The sequence below is a fragment of the Lytechinus pictus genome, chromosome 17 (assembly GCF_037042905.1).
Source record: "Lytechinus pictus isolate F3 Inbred chromosome 17, Lp3.0, whole genome shotgun sequence".
Classification (NCBI taxonomy): Eukaryota; Metazoa; Echinodermata; class Echinoidea; order Temnopleuroida; family Toxopneustidae; genus Lytechinus; species Lytechinus pictus.
Window position 1 is genome coordinate 18,364,080 of NC_087261.1, and position 7,517 is coordinate 18,371,596.

At 37.4% G+C, this 7,517-nt stretch overlaps 1 pseudogene; it reads left to right on the forward strand.

Moving 5' to 3' along the window:
- Nucleotides 1-1,800: 1,800 nt before the first annotated feature.
- LOC135157351 (plexin-B2-like) lies at nt 1,801-4,741 on the forward strand (annotated as a pseudogene).
- The last annotated feature ends 2,776 nt before the right edge of the window (nt 4,742-7,517 follow it).

Here is a 7,517-nt window from a genome sequence, read left to right on the forward strand (position 1 = left end):
TACAATACCCGTATAGTATAGAGGCAATAACTATGGTGTTTCTTTTTTAGGAAGATCTAACTTTGAGCTCGTTCAACTGTGATCAAGGGGGTGAAATAGGTATGCGTTATTTATTAATTGCTCATTTTTTAAATACCAGGTGTCTTTCCTATATTTTAAAGACATTGGAGGTGAAACATGTATTAAATACTAGACTTTTTTTTTACCTGTCTAAACTATAAACAAAAAGAACGATGGTTGAAACACATAGACTGTACACACTCACATTTCGCTATAATGGAACGTTCTAAAAGAGGAAGCAGTATTCAGTTTAATCCAAGCTGACATATACAATAACTATATTTTAGTGGTCCTCGTGAATGTTCACTCTATACCTTTTTGTATCCAGTTGGGATGGTAAGTCTTGATATATACATATAATTTCTTTCGCCAGCGCATATTTTAAATTGTTTGTAGAAAATTTATATCAGATCATTTATCCTAGTAGTGATATGTTGGTAAACGTATTAAGCATGTCTCCTTCTCAAGACAATTTAAGATCGTAAGAGAGAGTTGCACGAAAGGAGAAAACAAAGTATAGAATTGACTAAAATTGAATCAACTTTTGTTTCCACAAAATGGGTGACGCAACTTAGGCTTTGCTTTAGAGTTCCTTTTTAAACTTAAACCAATGATGTAGGAAATATCGTTGCTTGTACAGTTGTAAGAAAATATAACAGCCACAATTAAAGTATTTTCCATCTTTTTTTATTTGCGGCTAAGTAGTGTATTATGCCCGATCATATAATTTGCTATAGCTTGTAACCCGTGGACACATTGGTCATTATTTTAATTATTATAATTATTATTGTTATTTTGGCATTACCTGTGCCTGGGAGGCGAAAAGCGAACTGAATCAATAATGACCCGCATGTCTCTCATCCCGATATAACTGATTGGGGAGTGCAGGTGGACCACTACACCGCGGTTTCCCCTTACTCTTGTACGAATGGTGCAGTGTGTTCTCGTGCAAAGGGGGTGACTCTCCTTTACACGGGGCCTCCATTTAAAGTCCTATTCGAGGGACGAAGTGTTTTCCACTGTAACATAGCATGCATCTATGGGACAGAGGAGAGACGTCTACACGCAACACAGGCTTCAGTCATCCGTCTGGGGTGTACTCGAACCCACGACCTTTGTTTCAACATGTTTACAGACTTTACCGGCTGAGCCAAGTTAGCCCCCCCATGCTTATTAATCAGATTTTTACTACATGCACAATTATAATAGACAATCGATTATTTCAAAGACTACATTTATATTGACAACGCATTTGTTTGTGGCTTTAATGGTTTTACTATTTTGTCATTAGACTTGCTTCATTTTCTTTTTCGTCACCATGGTCACATGACATTATATACTTCCGATTTCGATATATTTCTCGCCCCCTCTACCAATTTACAATTTACCATGGTGTATTCTTAGCCCTCCAGCCATGCCAGAGGGGGCGTATACCTTTTGTTTAACTATGACTCAAAGTTTCCCTATCAATCACATTGTGTTGCCATAAATGTCTTCGCCAAGGCACAACGATCGATCCAATGTAATGTTCTAGGTGACGTTTTTTATACTCGCAGATTTTCTCTTCTAAAACATTTCAACGTTTAACAGGTTTCAGGGATATTATGATTTACTATACATGTAGTTTGAAACTAATGCGCATAGTATAGTCTCAGATGTAAAGAAAAAAAGCGTCCTTATTAGAACATCTGTGGTTCATAAATGCTATTTCACTCACTTCGTTTTTTTTATGCAGACTGTGAATTAACAAAGAAGCCTTGATGCAGAATAAAAAGGACATGGCGCGGAATAGACCACATAATATGAAGAGAGCATATGTGCTCTATCTGGGTCTCATAATATTTCACTTCAAATCAATCCAATCAGCTCCCCTCTCCTCCTACTTGGTATCTTCATTTACACCTTCCGATCCTGACTCCAACCTACCGTTCAACCACATCGCCATCAACAACATCACTGGCGACATCTATATAGGAGCACGAGAGAGGCTCTACCAACTCGACTCTAACCTGGCTCTAAAAGAGACTGTGGACACTGGAAAGTGCTATTATCCGAATAGAGATTATATTAATGATAACAAACTATTAGTGGTGGTGATAACACCTCAGCATTATAAGCTGATTTCATGCGGTGGCTGTGGCAGTGATTGCCAGCAAAAGGACTTGGCTAATATATCCGTTGATCTGGGATATTTACGTAATACTGAATATGTTGTTGCAACAGGAGACCTACCAACTGTGGGAGTCGTGGCTCCTGGTGCCGATTATGAATGGAATGGAATGGGTAATCTAGATGAATCATTTTATCTATTTACTGGAATCAGTGGTAGAGGAGGCCATACAGAGATCACTTTCATATCAAAGCGTAGTCTTTCAGACCTGCAATCACATCAAAATATACCTGGCCCCGTCGTGCATAGCCATTATGAGAACTATTTTAAACACAAGAGGTGAGAAAACTTATCTCGGACGTATTTGTCGTAGTTCAAGCGACGAAAACTTCGAATCGTACACGGAGATAGAGCTGCAATGTGCACATGGTGGATCTCGGAATATTATCCAATCGGCTTTCATTGGACCAGCAGGATCCCAGTTAGCTGAATCAATGAATATCAACACCACGGATGACGTATTGTACGCGGTATTTTCATCTACATCTTCGTCTTCTCTTTGTGTGTATACGATGATCGATGTCCAGCAGGGCTTTGAAAATGCTATCTTAGGTTGCATTCTAGGAGAGGGCACTGGCACTGAGAATAGTTTCCTTTTTGAAAGTAAATGTGAAAAGGTAAGTTGTTTTGATTTGATGACCATGAATGATTGTTCTTTTTTTTTTTTTTTTTTTTGGGGGGGGGGTAAATTTATCTATTTAGATTGTCAAATTAAAATCGTAATTAAATTAGTTCAGGTTTGTCAAGGTTTTCCTTCTCGCGATTATACCAGACTGGTAGGTTTGCTTTGCCCCCACATGCACACCTGCATTGATTTGTTAATGAAAAGAACCAGAACCAAACATTCGTGCCCTCGGTTTCTTTACACTCTACCCTGAACAAAAATAATTAATTCAAAACAAAAATCCTACAGACGTTATCTTAAAAAAATCATTGCAACATTGAAATCTGACGAGATTCTGTAACTTGTGAAATTCGAAATCAAAGAACAAGAGAACATGCAAAAAATCCAATTTCAAAGATTAATCCTTCAATTCAAGATGAATATAGCGCAATTCCTACGAGACCTGAGGTATAAAAATTTGAGATGTTGGTTTCATAACTATGTGTACGTGAAACGATAAACCCTGCGATGACCCAGGGAAAGGGGGCTAGCCCAGTGGAATCAAAGAGAGGAGAAATAAGAGATGAAAGGATATATAACAGACAAAAATATCCCCCAAATACTGATAAACATATAAATATAATGCAAAGGAGGTGTCGTGACGAATTTACATGCATCCCGCCTCCCACCTCCACACACACACGCACCAAAAATGAAGGAAAGTGTGAACAATGCCGTGACAGTAAACAGCAACTCTCCAAGGTTGTTGCTCCGCTCCATCATGTCCAGGTAGGATCCATCATGTTAACCCCCCCCCCCTTGAGCAATAAATACAGACAGAAAGCATAAATTAAATTATTATTGTTTTATTTTTTAAATAACATTACACGTTCGTCTTTATTCAGATTAGCCGGGGCCTTAAGTCAACATAATATTTCGAACCAGGTAGAAGAGAGTCTGCTTGCAGATTTCCTTCTACCTAGTAATGTAAGGTATAAAAAAACACAGACACGCACTTATATCTTTGATTGTTCAAAATTCATTCTTTGCCGAGCAAGAGCTGCGGATCAAATTGCAATCACAAAATGATTGTAATTTGTTCGCAGCTCTTGCTCGGCAAAGAATAAAGTTTGAACAATCAAAGATATAAGTGTGTGTTTATTGTTTCAACTTACATTACTATGTGAGGTATAAATATACGTCATTGCAGAGGATTTTCTCTTGTGTTATTTTTTTAGAAGCCCTCCCTCCCCATGAACGATTGATAATCCTCCGCACCAACATCCATGTTTAAAATATACAGTGCGTCCCAGAAAAAACGAAACCGAGATTTAGCGATGATTTGTCATAACTTAATCACAAATAAAATAAACAAATGACCTACCAATGTAAAGCTTAGAATCTCTTCTTTCATTTGACATTACTTAGATTATTTTTTCTTCACGCATTAGTGAGCAAAGACAATTTGAAGAGGGGATACCAAAAAGTCATTTGGCGGGTTGTATCTGGCTTTCAAAAGGAAAACCGCATTTTTAAAAAGTTCAGTATCTGCTCTTTAATTTGATACATCAATTACAGAAAATGGTCAAGAAATACCAAAGTTCTGGTTATTTGAAATAAGGGTTGAAACTCAATAATTTCATAAAATGAAGAGGTTTTACAGGCTAGCGTTCAAACTCACTCGACACTCCGTTTTGTTTACGATCAGCCATGCATTAAGTCTTTTGTTAACCATGCGATAGCTTCTGTGGGAAACCTGTGGAAAATTCAAGCCTTATTTCAAATAACCAGAACTTTGTTATTTCTTGACCATTTTCTTTAGTTGAGGTATGAAATTAAAGAACAGATATTGAACTTTTAAGACATGTGATTTTCCTTTTTAAATTCAGATATCCCCTGCCAAGTGAGCTTTTGGTATCCTTTCTTCAAATTGTTTTTGCTCACTCATGCGTGAAGGAGAAATGATCTAAGTAATGTCAGATGAAAGAGGAGATTCTAAGCTTTACATTGGTAGGTCATTTGTTTTTTTTTATTTGTGTTTAAGTTATGATAAATCATCGCTAAATCTCGGTTTCGTTTTTTCTGGGACGCACTGTATAATTCAATGATAAAGCAATGCAAAATATAGTACAATTTGAAAAAGTGTCTTTCCATACCACCAAAACAACACAAGTAGTCATGCATTTTCCTCACTTGATCCTGCCAATAAATTAATCTTTGTTTTATACCTACACGTTAACACTACATAAATCGATTATGCTGAATATATTCAGGTGCCGTGGCCGAGTGGTCTATGGTGCCTTGCTAATTCCGGAGCTTCGTTATTCCGAAGGTTCGCCGGATATTCCAAAGGTTCGTTAGTCCGAAAACGAAATGAGCTTCGTAATTCCGAAGGTTCGTTAGTCCGAAAACGAAGTGAGGTTCGTAATTCCGTAGGTTCGTTAGTCCAAAAACTAAATGATTGACGAACCATATTTCGTTTTCGGACTAACGAACCTTTGGAACAACGAACCTTATTTCTTTGTCAGATTAAATAAACTTCGGAACAACGAACCTTATTTCGTTTTCGGATTAACGAACCTTATTTCGTTTTCGGATTATCGAAACTTTGGAATAACTAACCTTCGGAATAACGCCACAAATGATCGGATTGACGAACCCTTTTACGTTTTCGGCTTAACGAACATCGAGGTATAGGCAATTTACGTGTTTCGGAATTACGAACCTTCGGAATTACGAAGTGTAACCGAAAGTCCGGGGTTCGATCCCCGGCCAGCACCTATGCCCGTGAGCAAGGTATTTAATCGACAATGCTCTTTTATCCTGCTTTGAAATAAATGAAAATGCCATACGCATTCTTTGTAACTAGGTGTGCGCTTGTTTAAAAAAAATATTCACTTCACTCTAAGTCATGTATTCCTGCCCACCAAATGCTTTCACCTGACAGTATCCCGCTACGAATTACACACCACCGGAATGGTACCCGTGTAGAGTTACATTTGAAGACGGGTATGTACTGTACAGGTATGTCAGTGCAACGAATCCCCTTTCTGCCTCACCCACCACTACTATCCCTAGTGTGACTTCAACCTCGATTGTGACAACCATAGAAAGACATCACACAGTGGCATTCATAGGAGATACAGAAGGAAGCCTACATAAGGTACGTGTACCAGGGTCCCGTCTTACAATGAGATACGATTGATCCAATCAATCTCAGGTATATGGAAATCCATCAAATGTAAAAAAATTGTCTTTAGGAAGTTTGCTCAATGTCCTTTGAAAACGAAGAGAAGCATAGGGGAAGGCGGTGTAAGTTGTGACACTTTTTGCATTTTGCATGTTAGAATTGATATGACTAATACTATTGTAGAAATAAGTACCTTGCCTTTAAATTTGATTCTTGAGAAACATTTTTCACCTATATATAACTTACTACCCCCACACTGAAATTCATGGTGACCTTTGAAAAAAACAATATCAAATGGCTCAACTTGCCCCATATGTGGGGTAAGTTGAGCCATAAAAACTATGTACAAAATGTATGCGGGAAGAAGCAGTATGTATTTTTTTTAAAGGAGAATGAAACTCTTGGAGCAAGTTAGCTTTTGTGAAAGCAGAAAAATCAAAGAATAAGATCAACAAAACTTTGAGTAAAATAGGACTAGCAATAAAAGAGTTATGAGCATTTGAATGTCGAGATCACTAATGCTATGGAGATCCTCCCATTGGCAATGCGACCAAGATCTGTGATGTCACACACGTACAACTCTCCCATTTGGACACTGAAAATATACCCCAAAACATCTATTTTTGCTCATTCTAATCATATGACAAACGATTCATCAATGATATAATGTTGTGAAACCTCTGTACTTGTCATCTCATAAAGAGAACATCTCACCTTGTGATAGACTCTATAAAAGTGAGAATATAAGTGAAATAAGTACTAAAGTAATGAGGGAGTTGTACGTGTGTGATATCACAGATCTTGGTCGCATTGCCGATGGGAGGATCTACATGGCACTGATTGGTTTTTCTCTTTGATATGGATTCAGCTGGTTTCAAGGGTTTCATTCTCCTTTAAAGTCTTTTCCCTTTTTAAATCTCTATAAATACTAACATCCTCTAAAAGTAAAATAACTATCATGTGAATTTGCACCTTTCTGCCTTCATATCAATGGCTCTTCAAGTTTTCTTTTATTTTCTATTATACATTACCATCAGAATTACCATGGCTCAACTTGCCCCATGTTGGCTGGCTCAAAGTTCCCCAGTCCGAACTTAATTAAATATTTTCACATTCACACACTTCTTATGCATCCATCATTTAAAAGACTATGAGAAGAATGAAGAACCATACCTGGACTAACAATATTGTTCTTATTTCTTTATTATTTAAAGACGTGTGTGGGTAAAATGCACTTATCTATCTTACACCCTTTTTTACTTTTTTGCTGAAATTTGTATTTTCCCTCTAAAATGTCTTTTTTGTTTTCTTTTGTTGTAATGGGTCATCAATACATGACAATACTACAATGTCTGACTCATTCTTTATTGGCCTGGGGTGGTGGCTCAACTTGCCCCTATGCTCAACTTACCCCGCCTACCCCTACTGAATTGTCAAGAAAAGAGTGAATGTATGAATATGCATCACTTCTAAAAAATATTTTAGATGTTTAC